Source organism: Pseudophryne corroboree, chromosome 4 (genome assembly GCF_028390025.1).
Source record: "Pseudophryne corroboree isolate aPseCor3 chromosome 4, aPseCor3.hap2, whole genome shotgun sequence".
Taxonomy (NCBI): Eukaryota; Metazoa; Chordata; class Amphibia; order Anura; family Myobatrachidae; genus Pseudophryne; species Pseudophryne corroboree.
This window is the reverse complement of record NC_086447.1, coordinates 809,463,627-809,486,723: the sequence shown is the minus strand read 5'-3', so window position 1 is coordinate 809,486,723 and position 23,097 is coordinate 809,463,627. Positions and strand designations below refer to the sequence as shown.

Below are 23,097 nucleotides of genomic sequence, written 5' to 3'. Positions count from 1 at the left end.
AGGGTTGAGAAATATCCCCTTCCTTGTTAAAGCAGGGGAACCTTGATCACCACCTGTTGAAGATACAATTTGTGAATTGCATTTAACACTATCTCCCCTTCCTAGGGAGAAGCTGGCAGGGCCGATTTGAAAAACCTGCGAGGAGGCATCACTTCGAATTCCAGCTTGTAACCCTGAGAAACAATTTTTATTGCCCAGGGATCCACCTGCGAGTGAACCCAGATGTGGCTGAAAATTCGAAGACGTGCCCCCACTGGGGCGGACTCCTTTACCGGAGCCCCAGCGTCATGCGGTGGATTTTGCAGAGGTCGGGGAGGACTTCTGTTCCTGGGAACTAGCTGTGTTGTGCAGCTTTTTCCCTCTGCCCTTACCTTTGGCAAGAAAGGACGCACCTCGTACTTTCTTGTTTCTTTGTGATCGAAAGGACTGCATTTGGTAATGTGGTGCTTTCTTAGGCTGTGAGGGAATATAAGGCAAAAAATTAGATTTACCAGCTGTAGAGACCAGGTCCGAGAGACCTTCCCCAAACAATTCCTCACCCCTGTAAGGTAAAACCTCCATATGCCTCTTTGAGTCGGCATCACCTGTCCATTGCCGGGTCCATAACATAAATCCACATGGTGTCTTTGAGCATCTCTCGTATATAAGACAGCATCTTTTATATGCCCTAGGGTCAAAAAAATGGTATCCTTATCTAGGGTCTCAATTTCCGCTGATAAGGTATCTGTCCATGCTGCTACAGCGCTACAAACCCAGGCCGACGCAATTGCCGGTCTGAGTAAGGTACCAGAATGTGTGTAAATGGACTTCAAGGTAACCTCCTGCTTGCGGTCAGCAGGATCCCTGAGGGTAGCCGTATCTTGGGATGGCAGCGCTACCTTTTTGGATAAACGTGTCAATGCTTTGTCCACCCTAGGGGAGGATTCCCACCGTATCCTGTCCGTTGGCGGGAAAGGATACGCCATAAGAATCCTTTTGGGAATCTGCAGTTTTTTGTCTGGAGATTCCCAAGCTTCTTCACATAATTCGTTCAACTCATGTGAGGGGGGAAAGGTTACCTCAGGTTTCTTTCCCTTATACATGTGTACCCTCGTGTCAGGGACAAGGGGTTCCTCTGTGATATGCCAAACATCTTTTATTGCAATAATCATATATCGAATACATTTAGCCAATTATGGCTGTAATTTTGCAACATCGTAGTCGACACTGGAGTCAGAATCCGTGTCGGTATCTGTGTCTATTATTTGGGATAGTGGGCGCTTTTGAGACCCCGAAGGTCCCTGCGACATAGGGACAGACATGGGTTGACTCCCTGGCTGTACCTCTAATCTTTTGTGCAATAAATTTACATTAGCACTTAAAACATTCCACATATCCATCCAGTCAGGTGTCGGCGTTGTCGACGGAGACATCACATTCATTTGCTCCCCGTCCTCTCTAGGAGAGCCTTCTACCTCAGACATGTCGACACACGCGTACCGACACACCACATACTCAGGGAATCCTCTTATCTGAAGACAGTTCCCCCACAAGGCCCTTTGGAGAGACAGAGAGAGAGAGTATGCCAGCACACACCCCAGCGCTATATGACCCAGGAAAAAACACAATAAATATATGTTTACCCAGTAGCGCTGTGTATATATGCGCCTAATTATGTCCCCCCCCCCCTCTTCTTTAAAACCCTCTTTCACTGTGGTATAAGCAGGGGAGAGTCCGGGGAGCTCTCTCTCAGCTGTGCTGTGGAGAAAATGGCGCTGGTGAGTGCTGAGGGAGAAGCCCCGCCCCCTCGGCAGCGGGCTTCTGTCCCGCTCAAATACACTAAAAATTGGCGGGGGCTCTTATATATATATATATATATATACACACACACACACACACATATACAGTGGCCAGCTGTATACATATATATTTTTGCCAAAGAGGTTCATATGCTGCCCAGGGCGCCCCCCCCTGCACCCTTACAGTGACTGCCGTGTGTGAGGTGTATGGGAGCAATGGCGCACAGCGTTACTGCTGTGCGTTACCTCAGTGAAGATCATGAAGTCTTCTGCAGCCTCTGAAGTCTTCTTTTCTTCTCATACTCACCCGGCTTCTATCTTCCGGCTCTGCGAGGAGGACGGCGGCACGGCTCTGGGGCGGACGGCGAGGGTGAGACCTGCGTACCGATCCCTCTGGAGCTAATGGTGTCCAGTAGCCTAAGAAGCAGAGCCTTTCAACTCACAGAAGTAGGTCTGCTTCTCTCCCCTCAGTCCCTCGATGCCGGGAGTCTGTTGCCAGCAGGCTCCCTGAAAATAAAAAACCTAACAAATATACTTTCTGTCAGGAAACTCAGGAGAGCTCCCTGAAATGCACCCAGTTTCCTCTGGGCACAGTAGTAAACTGAGGTCTGGAGGAGGGGCATAGAGGAAGGAGCCAGTGCACACCCAGACCTAAAGTCTTTCTTAAAGTGCCCATGTCTTCTGCGGAGCCCGTCTATCCCCATGGTCCATACGGAGTTCCCAGCATCCTCTAGGACGTAAGAGAAATTTACGTTTCTACAGTATAACGAAACCCTGAGCCATGGGACAAATTGGTGGCATCTACCTAACCTGTGGGTGCAGCTTTACAGGGGTAATAAAATAAATTACAGCTTACCCCTTCTTGGAATAAAGGTTATTGGGTTGTTTTTTCAGAAACCCAAGCTTGAGGCCATGAAATGCGTTTGACTTTCTAGTGATTAATAAAACACTCTTGAACCCATTGGGGGAATTCAAATATTTTGTTGCCATCCAAATGTAATGGGCACCCATAAGCCATTCAACTATTACTCCCTACCAACTCCCAGAAGTACTAAGATTAGTTGTGCAAATTGTGTGTCCGCCTAAAGTGCCGAACCAGGAAGCTGCAAGCTGAAATGTGTACGAACGGAGCAACATTTTATTGCTTGGTCAGGGGCCATCTAGTGGCAGCCACAAGGGAAGATAACAATTGCCGCCATTAAGCACTTTGCTTGGGGAAAATGACCACATTCTTATGGTACACCTTGTATAAGCAATGTGTGCATCATAGTGGGGGCAATAAGAATGGTGTAATGGTTAGCATTACTGCCTCACAGCACTGAGGTCATGGGTTCGGTTCCCACCATGGCCCTGTGTGGAGTTTGTATATTCTCCCCGTACTTGCGTGGGTTTCCTCCGGGTACTCCGGTTTCCTCCCACAATCAAAAAATATACTGGTAGGTTAATTGGCTCCCAACAAAAAAAAAATAACCCTAGCGTGAATGTGTCTGTGTGTGCATGTGGTAGGGAATATAGATTGTAAGCTCCACTGGGGCAGGGACTGATGTGAATGGGCAAATATTCTCTGTACAGCGCTGCTGAATATGTGTGGGCTATATAAATAACTACTACTACTACTAATAATAATAATAATAATAGTAGTGTATATGTCCCACATCCTAAACCACTTTTGTGATTACAAGATTTATTTTGTGCTATTTTACTCAGGAAGCTTTATATGGGCTCTCCCATTTGTACAGCAGAGATCCAGAGCCCACCACAGCAAAAAGATTTGTGGGTCAAGTGATGGATGTATATATATCACCACTGACCAGATTTAATTCCACCCTCAGAACACACAACACTAATCACAGCTACAGAAAAGACTGAAGAAGTTATTTTATGGCTTGTACAACATTCAGGTTCCTGCATGCCAGGCTGCACGACATAGCTTGCAACAGAGAGATATCAATAAATCCAGGGGATTAAAAGGATTATGAAGATGATGGTGTTTTGAAAAGTGAATACAAAAGCGCCTTAAAACTATTTAAGTCAATGGGGGGGAGGTAAATTAGTGTGCGTGTGTTTTACTCATGGGTAATTCTACATGGAATGCACTGTTGATCTGTGTTTATGTGCTTGCCCTCTCTATTTATGCATTTGGTTTTTGTGTCTCTTATTGCCATTAATATGTTCTTGGAAGCTTTAGTATATTGGGCGTTATGGGGGTTATATTTAGCCCAGGACCCTCATATATGCATTTACCACTTTTGCCAGATTCTTATATACAATGTGATCATCTACAAGGCTAAACAGTTATTATTGTGCTGTAGGTGTTAATGGGCGTGATGCAAAAATTCCCATTTGAGCACTCAAACAGGTCACTTTTCACTCATTTTTGCTTGCCACTCCTGGGGGCTGTGAACTGAAATGCCAGCAGCCGATTGCACCCGAACGGAGAAACAGTTGAATAGTTCCGTTGGGTGCCATCTACTGGTTGCCGGCACTCAACTAAATAAGTTGTGTGCATATTTTCAAAGGGTGGAATTTAATTGAATGCACAGCTATTTAGCTGCGGGAATGAGTGCCCTAAGCTGTTCAACTGGCTGTGCACATCAGCCAGCACGTATAATGCAGCGGGGTGGGGGGGGGGGGATAATGCTTGAAGAACAGACAGCCTACTTTTTACCACCCCATGCAAGGAAGGGTGATAGCTACTTACCACTGCCATGCTGTCCAGAGGTATTCGGAGGGCTGTGGCGCCCCAGACACAAGCCACAGTAAGCTGTGGCGGATCCCTATAAGACAGATAGCCAGGGACCCAGACACCAGCCTCAGTAAGTGGTGGCGGGACGACCCCCGGGGCCTCCCACGGTGCAGTCTGACCCTAGCAGTCGGGAGTCTGCCCGTCCTCATCTTGCTTGTAATAAAAAGGACCAAAATAAAATAAAACACAAAAGAACTATAGAACAGTCCCGAGTGACCGGCTCCCTCAGCCACATTTCTAAAACTGTAGCTGGAGCATAGAGGGAGAGGAGCCAGTCACTTCTAAATTCAGTTCCCCCTCCACTCATCCATCCGTCTATAACCCAGTGTCCCCAAGTGGATGAAGAAGAAAAGTCTGAAATCCAACATACTTCTGGTCCCAAGCATTTTAGATATGGGAGCCTCAACCTGTACTCCTCTTCATCAGTCCCTACTTGCAGCGGGTTGTAATTAGGAGTTGTGTAATTGATACATCTGAAACAGGCACATTTATTGTTCTGCCCAGCTTACCATAACCCTCAAAATTCCACCAACCCATCCTTTCTGAACTTTGGCTTCCCCAGAAAGCCCCATTACACCTCTTCAGTAGCAAGTGTAGATAAGCCTGAAATGCGTAAGACTATACACTGCCCATATTTTCAGATGCTTGGATACAGTTCCTGAGCAGTGCGAAAAACAAGCAAGGTACAACAGGCGCACGTCAAAGCCTGCATAAGGCCCTATGTGTGTGCTTCAGATCAGTAAAAATGCATTACAAACACGGGTACAGGTCGTTAGGTCGACTCAACTTAGGTCGACAGTCATTAGGTTGACCACTGAAGGTCGACATGGGCATTAGGTCGACATGTACTAGGTCGACAGGTGAAAAGGTCGACATGAGTTTTTGGACTTTTTTGTGTCGTTTTCTTTGTAAAGTGACGGCACAGGTTACCGTTCCCAATTGTAGTCCATGTGGATCGTCAAGTATGAAAAAGTCCAAAAAAAGAAAAAGAAAAAAGGTGTGAAAAACTCATGTCGACCTAGTAAATGTCAACCTTCAGTGGTCGACCTAAGCTGTGTTGACCTAACGACCGTATCCCACAAACAATTTAATGCCTACCTTTATAAAATAATACAGAATTAAAGTGCCGGGCAGTACGGATGGTGTAATGGTTAGCATTACTGCCTCACAGCACTGAGGTCATGGGTTCAATTCCCACCATGGACCTGTGTGGAGTTTGTATATTGTCCCCGTACTTGCGTGGGTTTCCTCCAGGTACTCCAGTTTCCTCCCACAATCCAAAAATATACCGGTAGGTTAATTGGTTCCAACAAAATTAACCCTAGTATGAATGTGTCTGTGTGTACATGTGATAGGGAATATAAATTGTAAGCTCCACTGGGGCAGGGACTGTTGTGAATGGCCAAATATTCTCTGTAAAGTGCTGTGCGCTATATACATAAATAAATAAATAAATAAATAAATAAATGAAAAAAAGAATAATAAAAAAAAAAAAAGTAGTAACCCATGACAACAGATCAAGGGAAGTGGTACAGCCACTAAGACCTGTAGGTGTTAAACACTCAACCCCAGCCCAAAAACACCTCATCTATGTAAGAAAAATAGGACCATTATAAATCTATTGTATTCAGTAAGGAAGACTTGAACGATGTTTCAGAAGTATTGTAGCAGCAGTCATAAAACATGTAGAATATAGCTTCCTTCCTACGTGCAATTCTACATCCTTAGGCAACAAAGAGTGCTAGGTTGATGATTCATAACACATCTATATTATATTCTTATTTAGAAATTCATTAAGCTACTTGTAGATCGGCAGCAATTACCATCATCGGACTCTGAACGGTCTGAATAACTACGAGAACAACAAAGCTCACAGTTGAATCTCCACAACAAAAGGAACATTGATTCGGACAGAATCTCTTCAAGACTGTATTTTGTTACCATGGTCAAGAGGATTGTTTACCAGAGCCAGTGCTGTCCTTCTTTATGTGGAACCTTGCCAACTATGGCACCAGAGATTCTCTTCAATTGCAAAGGCTAGTTACATCCTTGTATAAAGAGACCGGGCAACGCTGTGCTGCAACAATGGGCTCTGATTAAGCACTGCCGTCACTATCATGAATATATATATATATATATATATATATATATATATATATATATATATATATATATATATATATATATATATATATATATATATATATATATATGCTATAAGAAATCAGGAGAGCGCCCGTATGAGTCAAAGGGTATTATCTTTATAATAAATGAATGCAATATCCACATACATTTAAGTTTCAAATCACAAGCACGGCAATGTTATAAAAACCGTCCCGGCTGTGCTCCGTTTAGCCGATTCTGCTACACTGGCTCCGGACCCAGTAGCTGACGTCACAACGCCCACGGTGTGTAGTCACGCCCAACGCGTTTCAACCAATAATGTCCTTCGTCCCCTAACGAAGGCCATTATTGGTTGAAACGCGTTGGGCGTGACTACACACCGTGGGCGTTGTGACGTCAGCTACTGGGTCCGGAGCCAGTGTAGCAGAAATCGGCTAAACGGAGCACAGCCGGGACGGTTTTTATAACATTGCCATGCTTGTGATTTTAAACTTAAATGTATGTGGATATTGCATTCATTTATTATAAAGATACTACCCTTTGACTCATACGTGCGCTCTCCTGATTTCTTATAGCAACAATACTTACCACTCCGCTGGCTTGGAGTTGGATGTAGCTGCACGTGGAGGATTTAAAGGAAGGAAAGACATTTTAACTCTGAGAGCATTCGGACTAATTGCGCAGAGACTGAGTATTCAACACATATATATATATATATATTATTTATTTATTTTTTATTATTTTGTTTTCTATCTAATATATTGGTCACTTACCAAATGAGTGCAACTAAAATTTCCCTATAGACTGCTAGCTTGCGAGCAGGGCCCTCTCACTGATTAAGCATTTTAGGGTCGATTCAAATAGGAGCAATTCAGTGTGTACATCAGCCACACCTCCCTATGGGGCTGTAACCTAAAACATGACTTATACCCCGTTCACACATGCAGCTAAATCCGGGCCTGTCGCATGTGATCGTGCATCAACACTAATTTCTAAATGTGTGAATGCAAACTAAATGCAAGCATCATGCACATGCTCTCATTAAAATCGACCGCTAGTCCACCTGAAAAGTATATTTTAAAGATAATACCTTCATTGGACCTTTCTGAGAGTTGATACATCTTTTATTTATATGGCGCCACAGGGGATCCCCAGCGCCCGTTACAGAGTACATAAACAAATGAGCAAAACAAGAAAAAAATCTTACAGTTTGAGATAATATAGGATAAGTACAAGGTATAGACAGAAAACCAAGGGTTAGGTGGCATCAAAGGGTGCCACCACTACAATCAACTCCAAATACAGCTGCGAGGCTAATCTTCCTCACTAATACGTTCATCGGCTGCAGATCCACTCGGTCAGTCCCTCCATTTGCTGCCTGTATTCTACCGTATTCAATATAAAATACTTTTACTCACACACAAGGCCATTAACCAAACTACACCAACGTATATCTCTTAGCTTATGTCAAAATATCTCCCAATCTGACCACTCTTCACAAGATCTATGTCTCTCATCCACACTCATTATTTGCTCCCATTCACGATTACAGGACTTTCTTCAGGCAGCACCCACTCTGTGGAATGCCCTACCACGCACAAAAAGACTCTCCAAACCTTCAATCGTTCCCTGAAAACCACCTAAGGCTAGCTTATCACATTCCAGAACAGCTCACTTAACAGTCATAAGCTTTCCTATCCAGTTACATCCCCTTTGTACAGTCCACTCATATCCTCACATGTTCTCTTTCTTCACTTTCCCATCCTCCTGACCCCAGGCCAACATCACTAATACCCCTTTCACACAGACCAAAATTTCCCAGGTTATTGCACATGAACGCGCATCAACCCGGGAAATTTGTCAGTGTGAAAGGGTACAGGGACAAAATCCCGGGATTCTTGCCCAGGCATTTCAACCCTGCAATCGTCTAGGGTTGGTCCCGGGATCTTCCCGGGAACCTGGTCAGTGTGAACGGGAGCCAGGTCAATGTGCCCCGGCTCCCGTTCACTCTCTATGTAGTAGGCGGCGCTTGGAGATCATGTGATCTCTTGCGCCACCCCCGTCGCGTCAGCGCTGACGTCAAAAACCCGGCAATAAGCCGGGCTGCTGACTGCAGTATGCAAGGTGTCTTACCCGGGAATGTCCCTGCATGATTCAGGGACCGCATTCCCGGGTAAGACCCTGCATTTTTGGTGTGAAAGGGGTATGAGTGAACTTATCATACAGCACACCAAGAACCTTTGCACTCTGGTGGACAATTATGCAACAGATAGCACCTATCCTTGTGTATCAATGCCTATTTTCCTATAAATTGTAAGCTTGCGAGCAGGGCCTTCCTACAGCTATGTCTGTCTGTTATTACCCAGTATTGTTCTATTACTGTTATTCCAATTGTAAAGCACAACATAATATGCTGCACTATATAAGAAACTGTTAATAAATAAATAAAGGGATTATTGAGTATAAGATTGTGTATAAAGGTGGGTACACACTAGTAGATATATCTGCAGATCAATTGATCTGCAGATATATCTATGGACGGATCGGGCAGTGTGTTCAGCATACACACTGCTCGATCCGTCGGGGACTGACGTCATGAACTGGGCGGGCGTGTACACACGCCTGCCCAGTTCAGCTGTCAATCACCGCCGGCCGCCGCAGCATGTGTACGGGCGGTCGGCCGACCGCCCCGTACACACACAGCGACGCGCCAATATATCGGTAGATATATTGGCCGTCGGCTGTGCTGCGCGGCCGACGCGATACGTCTGTGAACGACGGAGTTCACAGACGTATCGGCCGTACACACTGGCCGACGGTCCCGCGATATAACGGCCATTCAAGAGAATGGCCGATAGATCGACCAGTGTGTACGGGCCTTAAGAGAAGGAAAGGGGAGAAAAAGACCCTGCTCTTGCGAGTTTACAATCTAAAAGGTCTAAAAATGCCTTGCACATGGATTCTAGGCATGGATTATCAGAACTGGAGCCTTTAAGCATTAGTGACTCCAATATACGGTATGCGGTCGGTAAAGCCTTTGAAATCCCATAAAAAGGCCATACTGTCTTACGTACTTCTAATGCTTTTCACATGAATGTGGGTTTTTCCATCTTCTGTCCCGGATTTTTAAAGACTCACCCATATGTGGTTAGTGCAAAGGCAAGTGGGTATCCCTTAGACCTCAAGAGAACAGAATGATCTAACAACGTAGTCAGCTGGTGACCAGAACACAAAAATGAGAGGTACTGAGTGTCAAACTCTGACTAATGTAAGCATGCCTAAATCTTCGACTTAAGACTATCTGAAACATGAAAGCAGGCCATTTCACGGCACTTACATCACATGGCACAATATCGCACTTTGCCCTTTTCTCATGTTCTCTGTGAAGATGAATGTTTTTGACAACAATAAGGTCGTGCTGGGTCTTCACTGAGCTGCTTGAGTGAACACGGACAATGTAGATGGGAAACAGTCACTAAAAAAGGCATTTTTTGCAGTGTGAACACCCTGATCCATAGGAACCACATTTTTAAAATACTTGGGGGGTGCTTTGCTTCCCCCTTCTACTCCTCTTTCCTCCATATGACTGAAAAATGGCATGCAGACATGCAGCAGCGCAAATACTCAGGCACCCAAAGCGATGGCTCCTATGTCTTAAGCAGGTCAGCCTGACAACACTCCTCTCAGTACTACGGTACTCTCAACATTGTTACTTTGTCCTGCTCACTTATACTGTATGAAGTGCAAGGATAAAATAGCAATGTCGCGGAGCACGGTATGCTGTTACATGTTTAACTGAATCGCGTGTGTGTTAAACGTTAAGCTTTGTGGCTTCTATTATGCTAAGGTTGTCTCTCAGAAACTCAATCCTCATCCGCACGCTGCACTAGTGCACAGGGTGCATGTACAAGTATCCTGCTTCCACTGTCTTCTGTGCTAGGATGTGGAAAGGATGGTACCGCATGTACAAATAATGGATGGGAAAACTCAGTCACAGCACTATGTATCTGCACCTCCCCAAATCATGCTTTAGCATTCTCTCCTGAAGTTTGTCCACATACTTCTCTGCAGAAAACAGATGAGCTCACAGAACAGGAGCAGGATGTGCAAAGAGTGGGGTGACTCAATGGAGGACACGTCATTACCCTAATGTTAACTTGCTTTGCAGTAAACCCAAATAAGTGGGAGCCCATTGTAACACACATGCTATTTAGTATACTGCCACAGATATTAGTGGGTTCATCTAAGACAGGCATGTCCAAACTGCGGCCCTCCAGCTGTTGAAAAACTACACATCCCAGCATGCCCTGACACAGCTTTAGCATTCTCTGACAGCAAAACTGTGTCAGGGCATGCTGGGATATGTAGTTTCACATCAGCTGGAGGGCCGCAGTTTGGACATGCCTGATCTAAGAAGTTCAGACTTAGGATCACAGATGTCTCACTCATGGGTCGGTCACAAAGTGCTGGGAAAGCAGTGTGGTGCACATGCACTGAAGACGCTGCACACCTGACGTCCTTTTCTACATGTAAAGTGGAACGCTAAAATGTTCTTGTGAAATTAGTCACAGATGGGCAGCCTGGAACCATGGAACCCATGTTCAGTTTGGCCACCATGGGGTCGATTCTATTCGGCAACTAATGAATAGCGCCGGGAATTAGCTCCCGACGCTATTCAATTCAGCAACTAGTTACGTCGGCGATGGCCCGTTCTCGCCGACAAAACAGGTTGAATTGTCGGGAGAACGGGCATTCTCCGACTTAACTCTACGGCGCGAGGCAGATTCCCGACAGAATCAGCCTCGCGCCGGCCGCGAGGCAGCACTTTTGTCGGGTTTTTTCTCTCATCCCCCGGGGATGAGAGAAGAATTCCCGACAATTGCAGGTAATTAGTTGCTGAATTGAATAGCGTCGGGAGCTAATTCCCGGCGCTATTCATTAGTTGCCGATTAGAAACGACCCCCTTGAATGAAATCCTGCAATAAGGTCCATTTGGGAGATGGCTGCACACACAGGGCCGCGGCTGAGGTCTGTGGTCTACCAACATGTCAGATAGTGATCAATTTTGGGCATTGTTTAAGTTTTTGAGTCAAGCACACTGCAATATTGGGCCAACATAGCATAAAAAGTAATGCTCAGCAACGCATGCAAAGTAGAGATGAGCGGGTTCGGATTCACTCGGTTCTTAACGCCAGAATTATCGCAAGTTCTTTTTTTCTGGATTTTTCTTATTGGCTAACCAAAACAATAAGGAGATGTGAGTCAATAAGGAGATTCGGGTAAATCCAAGTAAAACCGAACCTGCTCATCTCTAATGCAAAGTAATAAACAAATGTGATGTGTATTATCAGATCGCAATGGTGGCTAGCGCAGGACGGAACCTGTGCACTAGCACTACCAACCGGATTATTGCGGTCGCATCAATTTGCGATGCGACCTGAATACCCCCCACTGTACTCTGTACTGTAAACTATGGGGTATATGCAATTGCGGTCGAATTGCAGCAAATGTCGAAAAACGGGGCATTTTCGACACAAGAAAAAAAATTCGACAATGCAATACAGTACTTTTCGACAAAAAAACGAACGTTTCAGATTCGACTTTTTGAAATTCGACAGTTGTCAAATTCGACATGTCTGCAATGGTAAAAATGCGGCTTTTCGACAAAAGTATGTTCAATTGAAGAATGTCGATTCGACAACAGTGCTTTTCGACAGTAATTTCGTCAATTTCATTCCGCCTCACTTTGCTTGCGGAATCTAATAAAAAAAATTAAAAACATGTTTTTTTTGTGTTTTTTTTATTGCTAATAGCATATCTATTTATATTAGAAGGGATTATGTACTTGGTTTGTCTATTAGGAGACACAAGTATTATTTATATATTTTTTAAAAGAATATTTTTTTTTTAACTGACTAAAATAATATGGAGAGATCAGAGCATGGTTTTCAGTGGGAAGGGGTGGGAATGGTTTAAAATCAAGAAAAAAAAATGTGTGGGGTCCCCCCTCCTAAGCATAACCAGCCTCGGGCTCTTTGAGCCGGTTCTGGTGGTAAAAATACGAGGGGGGAAATGACAGGGGATCCCCCGTATTTTCACAACCAGCACCGGGCTCTGCGTCCGGTCCTGGTGCCAAAAATACGGGGGACAAAAAGCGTAGAGGTTCCCCGTATTTTTAACACCAGCACCGGGCTCCACTAGTCAGAGAGATAATGCCACAGCCTGGGGACACTTTTATATCGGTCCCTGCAGCCCTGGCATTAAATCACTAACTAGTCACCCCTGGCCGGGGTACCCTGGAGGAGTGGGGACCCCTTAAATCGCACAGCCGCTCCATTATCTTCAATGGTGGGAACCTCACCGCTGACCGCAAAGTTCCCACCATTGAAGATAATGGAGCGACTGTGCAATGTGCCGTCTGACAGCTCAGACGCGCACAGCCAATCAGGAGAGTGCACCGACGTGGCGCTCCCTGATTGGCTGAAGGGACCCTCTGTGACAGGAGTCACGTGAGGTCCCGGCATTCTGGGAAAGGGGTCCCATGTGTAAACATAAGACCCCTTTCAGTGCGTGGTCCGGGTAAATGCGTTTTCTTTTTTTTGCCAAGTACGTGGATTACAAAAAAGAAGAGGACAGATCAACACTGGATTTTGGTGAGTATAATATTATTTTCAGGTACACCGTGGATTCTACTTGGAGAAGTGGACCGAATCTCGTGTCAACATAGGTAAGTATGTGTGAATGTAGGTGTGCATGTATGTAATAAAGTTATACAATCACGGTGTGCGTGTACTGTTTTTATTTGGGTATTTTTTCTTTGCAGTAGAACTACAGGTACCAGCGGGCCCGTTCCCCCCCCCGCATGCTGGTACTTGTGGTTCTCCAAGTACCAGCTTGCGGGGAGGCTTGCTGGGACTTGTAGTTCTGCTACAAAAAACAATACTCTTTTATCAGCCCCCCATCCGCAGCCCTTGGATGGGGGGGGGGGGGGGGGACACACACAGCCTCGGGCTTCACCCCTGGCCCTTGGGTGGCTGGAGGGGGGGGACCCCTTGATTTAAGGTGTCCCCACTCCTCCAGGGTACCCCGGCCAGGGGTGACTAGTTGGGGATTTAATGCCACGGCCGCAGGGACCAGTATTAAAGTGTCCCCCGGCTGTGGCATTATCTCTCCAGCTAGTGGAGCCCGGTGTATTTTTTTGCACCAGGACCGGACGCAGAGCCCGGTGCTGGTTGTAAAAATACGGGGGATCCCCTGTCAATTTTCCCCCCGTATTTTTACAACCAGGACCGGCTCAAAGAGCCAGAGGCTGGTTATGCTTATGAGGGGGGGACCCCACGCATTTTTTCTCTGGGTTTTTTAAACACTTTTGTGCCGTCCAAAAAGTCGAATCCAGGACGCACATATCCGTCAATTGGTCCGTTTTTCGGCAGCGGGACTGTCGAATCCGTTTTTTATTGAATATGTCGAATTCGGGTCCCGGCGGCAGGGTGTCTGACTGTCGAATTGTGTCGAATTAAAAAACGGTCGAATTCCAGCCGGAATTCGACCGCAATTGCATATACCCCTATATGTATATATGATGTCACTAAGGAGTTCTGGATCTAAAATATTGCCATAGACGGTGCATTATTCTTCATAATACACACAGCTTCCTAATGGACACCGAAGTGATGACATTTGGATGCACTGATTGCACTTGGATTATAGCAGCTCTCTCAGTTGACACAGATTATTTACATGAGTTTATACATAAACACCATTTTTTTGATGACTTGTGGTGTCAGAAGTTGTCAAAGATAAGAATATCTTTCCCAGCTGTTTATACAAAGATACCCACCACTCACATACTCGGAACAATAATAAACGCCACCCAGAGTGCTGAAATTTCACACAAACCAATTGTGAATAATGGGGGTTTTGTAACTGAATACACCAAGGTCAACAGAAATTAGGAGAATGCTTGTATACGGAGGACTTGGTGATTAGCACAACTGAAAACTGTGACAATATTTAGAATGTCTTGCATGCCTTTACGGTAGGAAAAAAAAACTCACTGCATGAAGCCATAATAATAGGAAGACAAGAACGGACAATACTTAGGCACCCTAGGGTCTCACGGGGTACTTACAGGGGTGTCACTGGTTGGTGACCCAGGACCAAGTTAAATTATTTAAAGTCAATTGGTAGGGGAGGGGGGGTGGGGGGGGGTGATGATTCAATTGTTGTGCACACCCCCTGCTGGGCATCTTTAGCAATGGGAGTCTATTGAAGCTATTCAAATATTACTCCGATAGACTTTGGACGCCCATTCAAGCTCTTTATACTGGTTTAGCCGCTTTGCGCAGCTGAACCCGGAGCTGACAAGCGACTTAAGGGCCCAACACACTTGGCGATAATACTGAAAGATACGAAAGATCTCGTTCATTAATGAATGAGATACCGTTCATATCTTTCAGTGTGGAGGCACCAGTGATTAACGATGCGCGGCCCTGCACTCGTTCATCGCTGGTGCCCCGTCGCTTGTGCATGCAGGCCAATATGGACGATCTCGTCCATATTTGCCTGCACTGCTAAGGAGCCGGGTGACGGGGGGAGTGAAGAAACTTCACTCCCCCCGTCACTGCCCCCTCGCCGCCGGGTCGCCCATCGGCCGTATCCGCTGTCGGGCAGCTCGGCGGTGGATCGACAAATGTGTAGGGCCCATTAACTGCCAATCAGTGTCTGAACGGAGCAACAATTGAATAGCTCTGAAAGATGCCCTTTGCTAAAGACGTCCAGCAGGGGGCGCGTGGGACAACTGTTTTCCCAACAATGTGATAGTCACTCGCACTGGTTTTGCCTAAAATATCTGAGCAAACACAAGTGCAAGTGGTGCTTGAAAGTTTGTGAACCCTTCAGAATTTTCTATATTTTTGCTGAAGTTTGGCCTAAAACTACCTCGGATTTTCACACAAGTCTTAATAAGTAGGATTATTGGGTTCATTCAATTGAGCGCTGTTCAATTCTGCGCACTGCTTTGTCTGCAAATGCCCGTACTCACACATTAAACAGGGTGATTAGGGGTGAGAATGGGCATTCCCAGACATAAGTGCCTCGCCACAATGCCGTTTGTGCAGCACAAGGACACAAAACAGCACTGCAGCACTAGTTTTGTTGGATTTCTGCTCGCACCTCCGGCGGCTCAAAGCAGCACGCTGAATTGACTACCTTCCCAGTGTTATTCACTTTGCAATCAATTGAATAGACCCCATTGGGGCCTATTCAATTGTTTTGGGAGTCTTAAAATCCCATCTAAACTGGACTTTTTAGACATCCAAACAATTGTCACTATTCAATTGTGTTTGTACGCCCATGCACTTACACTATCTTATACTCCATACTCCCTTTGATGGCACCTAACCCCGGGTTTTCTATACCTGTCCTATATTGTCTTGAACTGAAAGTGCTTTTTTCTTGTTTGCTCATTTGATTATATACTGTGTAATGGGCGCTGCGGTTCCCCTGTGGCGCCATATAAATAAGGAATAATAATAATAATAATAATAATAATGCACATTGTGCATGTCGCACCCATACGGATCGGGTTTAGCCACCTAAAACTGCTAAACCAGTCTAAAAACCCTGCTTTGGGCATCCAAACTTCCGTTTGGACACCAAAACTGCTGAGTTTTCACACATTTTTTTCTTAAAACTCAGGAGGCTGCGAGAAAAAATGTCAGCCCCGCTACCACTGGACATCTAAACGGAGCTACAGCTGAATTGCTCCGTTTTGAGCCCGCTAAGTGGTAGCCACTGGGAAAAACAATTGAATCGGCCCCACTGTGTACAAATGGAGAAATTCCAGACCATTATTATCCTCTCCAGGAGTGGTCGACCAACAAAGATCATGCCAAGAGCAAGGCATTGTTTGCAAGGTCACAAAGGAACCCAAAGTAACCTCTAAGCAGCTGAAGGCCTTTCTCAAAGTAGCTAATGTTAATGTTTGTAAGTTCACCATCAGGAGGACACTGAGCAACAATGGTGTGCATGGCAGGATTTCAAGGAAAGAGCCACTGCTCTCCAAAAAGAACATTGCTGCCTGTCTGCAGTTTGCTAAAGATCACCTGGACAAGCCAGAAGGCTTTCGAAATAATGTTTTGTGGACAGGTAAGTCCACAATTGAGCTTTTTGGTTTAAATGAGAAGAGTTATGTTTGGAGAAAGGAAAACACTGCATTCCCGCATACAAACCTCATACCATCTGTAACAACATTTGTTTGGGCCCGTTCTGCTGAATCTGGCCCAGGACGACTTGCCATCATTGATGGGACAATAAATTCGGAATTATGAGCCTAATTCAGTAAGGATTGCAAATTCTGCTAATTAATCCTTTTGTTAGCATGCTGGTGGCCGCCCATCGCAAGGTAAGGCCGCCCAGCATGCTGACTGGTATGGGTCGTTGGGTCGACTCAACGTAGGTCGACATGTACTAGGTCGACAGGTCAAAAGGTCGACGAGTATTTTTACTTTTTTTGTTGTAGTTTTCTTCGTAAAGTGACTGGGAGCCCCAATTAGTGCACCATGTCCCCTTGCATGGCTCGCCATGCTTCGGGCAAGGTGCCTCGCTGCGCTTGGCACAGGTTACCATTCCCCAATTGTAGTCCACGTGGATCATAAAGTATGAAAAAGTCCAAAAATAAAAAAAGTGAAAACCTCACGTCGACCTTTTGAACCGTCGACCTAGTACATGTCGATTTAATGACCCTGTCGACTTAATGACCCTGTCGACCAATAGTGGTCAACCTAATGACTGTCGACCTAAGTAGTGTCGACCTAATGACCGTATCGCAACAGGCAGATGCAATGGCATTTTCTGCAGGGCGCCCGCAGAAAGTGCGGGCGCATGTGCAGGACGGGCACTGCGCATGTGTCTGCATGGTGAATGCAATAATTCCGACTGGATCGCGATTTGCGATCCAACCTGAATTAGCCCCTATACCAGAATATTATAAAGGAAAATGTCAGTACATTTGTCCATGAGCTGCATCTCAAGAGAATGTGTGTCATGCAGCAATACAATGACCCAAAGTGCCCAAGTCTTTTGACCAAAAAAATAGTTAAAGAACAATTCATTTTAAGTTTTGGTATGGCCTAGTCAAAGTCCTGACCTTAACCCAATCGAAATGTTGTGGGAGGACCTGAAGTGAGCAGTTCATGGGAGGAAACCCACCACTATAACAGAGTTGAAGCTGTTTTGTACGAAGAAATGGGGTAAAATTCCTCTAAGCCGATGTTCAGGACTAATCAACAATTACCAGAAAGGTTTAGATGCAGTTATTGCTGCACAAGGGGTCTTACCAGATACTGAAAGCAAAGGCTCACATACCTTTGTCACTCAAAGATCAGTGATATTGGATAATTTTCCTTAATAAAAAAAATAAGAAGAATTTACTCACCGGTAATTCTATTTCTCGTAGTCCGTAGTGGATGCTGGGAACTCTGTAAGGACCATGGGGATAGCGGGCTCCGAAGGAGACTGGGCACTCTAAGTAAGAATTAGGACAACCTGGTGTGCACTGGCTCCTCCCTCTATGCCCCTCCTCCAGACCTCAGTTAGGGAAACTGTGCCCGGAAGAGCGGACACAATAAGGAAGGGATTTGGAATCCCGGGTAAGACTCATACCAGCCACACCAATCACACCGTACAACTCGTGATACTATATCCAGTTAACAGTATGAACAACAACTGAGCCTCACGAACAGATGGCTCATAACAATAACCCTTTAGTTAGGCAATAACTATATAAAAGTATTGCAGACAATCCGCACTTGGGATGGGCGCCCAGCATCCACTACGGACTACGAGAAATAGAATTACCGGTGAGTAAATTCTTATTTTCTCTGACGTCCTAGTGGATGCTGGGAACTCCGTAAGGACCATGGGGATTATACCAAAGCTCCCAAACGGGCGGGAGAGTGCGGATGACTCAACAGCACCGAATGAGCAAACTCAAGGTCCTCCTCAGCCAGGGTATCAAACTTGTAGAATTTTGCAAATGTGTTTGAACCCGACCAAGTAGCAGCTCGGCAAAGTTGTAAAGCCGAGACCCCTCGGGCAGCCGCCCAAGAAGAGCCCACTTTCCTCGTGGAATGGGCCTTTACAGATTTAGGATGCGGCAGTCCAGCCGCAGAATGTGCAAGTTGAATCGTGCTACAGATCCAGCGAGCAATAGTCTGCTTAGAAGCAGGAGCACCCAGCTTGTTGGGTGCATACAAGATAAGTAGCGAGTCAGTTTTCCTGACTCCAGCCGTCCTGGAAACATATATTTTCAGGGCCCTGACTACGTCCAGTAACTTGGAATCCTCCAAGTCCCGAGTAGCCGCAGGCACCACAATAGGTTGGTTCACATGAAAAGCTGAAACCACCTTAGGGAGGAATTGGGAACGAGTCCTCAATTCCGCCCATCCATATGAAAATTCAGATAAGGGCTTTTACAAGACAAAGCCGCCAATTCTGATACACGCCTGGCCGACGCCAAGGCCAACAGCATGACCACTTTCCACGTGAGGTATTTTAACTCCACGGTTTTAAGTGGCTCAAACCAATGCGACTTTAGGAAATCCAACACCACGTTGAGATCCCACGGTGCCACTGGAGGCACAAAAGGGGGCTGAATATGCAGCACTCCTTTAACAAAAGTCTGAACTTCAGGCAGTGAAGCCAGTTCTTTTTGGAAGAAAATCGACAGAGCCGAGATCTGGACCTTAATTGAACCCAATTTTAGGCCCATAGTCACTCCTGACTGTAGGAAGTGCAGAACTCGACCGAGATGAAATTCCTCCGTTGGGGCCTTCCTGGCCTCACACCAAGCAACATATTTTCGCCATATGCGGTGATAATGTCTTACGGTCACATCTTTCCTAGCTTTAATCAGCGTAGGAATGACTTCCTCCGGAATGCCCTTTTCTTTTAGGATCCGGTGTTCAACCGCCATGCCGTCAAACGCAGCCGCAATAAGTCTTGGAACAGACAGGGCCCCTGCTGCAGCAGGTCCTGTCTGAGCAGCAGAGGCCATGGGTCCTCTGAGATCATTTCTTGAAGTTCTGGGTACCAAGCTCTTCTTGGCCAATCCGAAACCACAAGTATAGTTCTTACTCCTCTCCTTCTTATTATTCTCAGTACCTTGGGTATGAGAGGCAGAGGAGGGAACACATAAACCGACTGGTACACCCAACGGTGTCACTAGAGCGTCCACAGCTATCGCCTGAGGGTCCCTTGACCTGGCGCAATATCTTTTTAGCTGTTTGTTGAGGCGGCACACCATCATGTCCACCTGTGGCCTTTCCCAACGGTGTACAATCATTTGGAGGACTTCTGGATGAAGTCCCCACTCTCCCGGGTGGAGGTCGTGCCTGCTGAGGAAGTCTGCTTCCCAGTTGTCCACTCCGGGAATGAACACTGCTGACAGTGCTAACACATGATTTTCCGCCCATCGGAGAATCCTTGTGGCTTCTGCCATCGCCATCCTGCTTCTTGTGCCGCCCTGACGGTTTACATGGGCGACCGCCGTGATGTTGTCCGACTGGATCAGCACCAGCTGGAGTTGAAGCAGGGGTCTTGCCTGACTTAGGGCATTGTAAATGGCCCTTAGTTCCAGAATATTTATGTGTAGGGAAGTCTCCTGACTCGCCCATAGTCCTTGGAAGTTTCTTCCCTGTGTGACTGCCCCCCAACCTCAAAGGCTGGCATCCGTGGTCACCAGGACCCAGTCCTGTATGCCGAATCTGCGGCCCTCTAGAAGATGAGCACTCTGCAGCCACCACAACAGCGACACCCTGGTTCTTGAAGACAGGGTTATCAGCCGATGCATCTGGAGATGCGATCCGGACCACTTGTCCAACAGATCCCACTGAAAGATCCTTGCATGGAACCTTCCGAATGGAATTGCTTCGTAAGAAGCTTCCATCTTTCCCAGGACTCGCGTGCAGTGGTGCACCGACACCTGTTTTGGTTTTAGGAGGTCTCTGACTAGAGATGACAACTCCTTGGCCTTCTCCTCCGGGAGAAACACCTTTTTCTGTTCTGTGTCCAGAACCATCCCCAGGAACAGTAGACGCGTTGTGGGAACCAGCTGCGACTTTGGAATATTCAGGAACCAGCCGTGCTGTTGTAGCACTTTCCGAGCTAGTGCTACTCCGATCAACAACTGTTCCCTGGACCTCGCCTTTATAAGGAGATCGTCCAAGTACGGGATAATTATAACTCCCTTTTTTCGAAGGAGTATCATCATTTCGGCCATTACCTTGGTAAATACCCTCGGTGCCGTGGACAGACCAAACGGCAACGTTTGGAATTGGTAATGACAGTCCTGTACCACAAATCTGAGTTACTCCTGGTGAGGAGGGTAAATGGGGACATGCAGGTAAGCATCCTTGATGTCCAGTGATACCATGTAATCCCCTTCGTCCAGGCTTGCAATAACCGCCCTGAGCGATTCCATTTTGAACTTGAACCTTCTTATATAAGTGTTCAAGGATTTCAAATTTAAAATGGGTCTCACCGAACCGTCCGGTTTCGGTACCACAAACATTGTGGAATAGTAACCCCGTCCCTGTTGAAGGAGGGGTACTTTGGTTATCACCTGCTGGGAGAACAGCTTGTGAATCGCCTCCAGCACCGCCTCCCTGTCTGGGGGAGTAGTTGGCAAGGCTGATTTGAGGAAACGGCGAGGGGGAGACGTCTCGAATTCCAGCTTGTACCCCTGAGATACCACTTGTAGAATCCAGGGATCCACCCGTGAGCGAACCCACTGGTCGCTGAAGTTCCGGAGACGGGCCCCCACCGCACCTGGCTCCACCTGTGGAGCCCCAGCGTCATGCGGTGGACTTAGAGGAAGCGGGAGAGGATTTTTGTTCCTGGGAACTTGCTGTTTGGTGCAGCTTTTTCCCCCTACCTCTGCCTCTGGGCAGAAAGGACGCGCCTCTAACCCGCTTGCCTTTCTGGGGCCGAAAGGACTGTACCTGATAATACGGTGCTTTCTTTGGCTGTGAGGGAACATGGGGTAAAAATGTCGACTTCCCAGCCGTCGCTGTGGAAACGAGGTCCGAGAGACCATCCCCAAATAATTCCTCACCCTTGTAAGGCAAAACCTCCATGTGCCTTTTAGAATCCGCATCACCTGTCCACTGCCGAGTCCATAATACTCTCCTGGCAGAAATGGACATTGCATTTATTCTAGATGCCAGTTGGCAAATATCCCTCTGTGCATCTCTCATGTATAAGACTACGTCTTTAATATGCTCTACGGTTAGCAATATAGTGTCCCTGTCAAGAGTATCAATGTTATCAGACAGGGAATCTGACCACGCAGCTGCAGCACTGCACATCCATGCTGAAGCAATAGCCGGTCTCAGTATAATACCTGAGTGTGTATATACAGACTTCAGGATAGCCTCCTGCTTTCTATCCGCAGGCTCCTTTAGGGCGGCCGTATCCGGAGACGGTAGTGCCACCTTCTTTGACAAGCGTGTGAGCGCTTTATCCACCCTAGGGGATGTCTCCCAACGTATCCTATCCTCTGGCGGGAAAGGGTACGCCCTTAGTAACTTTTTGGAAATTACCAGTTTCTTATCGGGGGAAACCCACGCTTCATCACACACTTCATTTAACTCTTCAGAAGGGGAAAAAACCACAGGTTGCTTTTTCTCCCCAAACATAATACCCTCTTTTGTGGTACCTAGGGTTAATGTCAGAAATGTGCAACACATTTTTCATTGCCGTAATCATGTAACGGATGGCCCTATTGGAATGTACACTAGTCTCATCGTCGTCGACACTGGAGTCAGTATCCGTGTCGACATCTGTGTCTGCCATCTGAGGTAGCAGGCGTTTTTGAGCCCCTGATGGCTTTTGAGACGCCTGGGCAGGCACGGACTGAGAAGCCGGCTGTCCCACATCTGCTATGTCATCAAACCTCTTATGTAAGGAGTCAACACTGTCACGTAATTCCTTCCACATAACCATCCACTCAGGTGTCGACCCCGCAGGGGGTGACATCACATTTATCGGCACCTGCTCCGCCTCCACATAAGCCTCCTCATCAAACATGTCGACACAGCCGTACTGACACTCCGCACACACACAGGGAATGCTCTGAGTACAGGACACCACAAAGTCCTTTGGGGAGACAGAGAGAGAGTATGCCAGCACACACCACAGCGCTATAAATCACAGGGATGTACACTATAATGAGTGATTTTACCCTATAGCAGCTATAATAAGAATTTACTTACCGATAATTCTATTTCTCGTAGTCCGTAGTGGATGCTGGGGACTCCGTAAGGACCATGGGGAATAGCGGCTCCGCAGGAGACTGGGCACATCTAAAGAAAGCTTTAGGACTATCTGGTGTGCACTGGCTCCTCCCCCTATGACCCCCCTCCAAGCCTCAGTTAGGATACTGTGCCC

The 23,097-nt window shown here is 46.4% G+C and overlaps 1 protein-coding gene across 1 annotated transcript in view; it reads right to left on the bottom strand.

Moving 5' to 3' along the window:
* Positions 1 to 23,097, bottom strand: part of SPRED2 (sprouty related EVH1 domain containing 2) — a 172,429-nt gene that overhangs the window by 98,551 nt on the left and 50,781 nt on the right. The gene's annotated exons all lie outside the window — the stretch shown is intronic.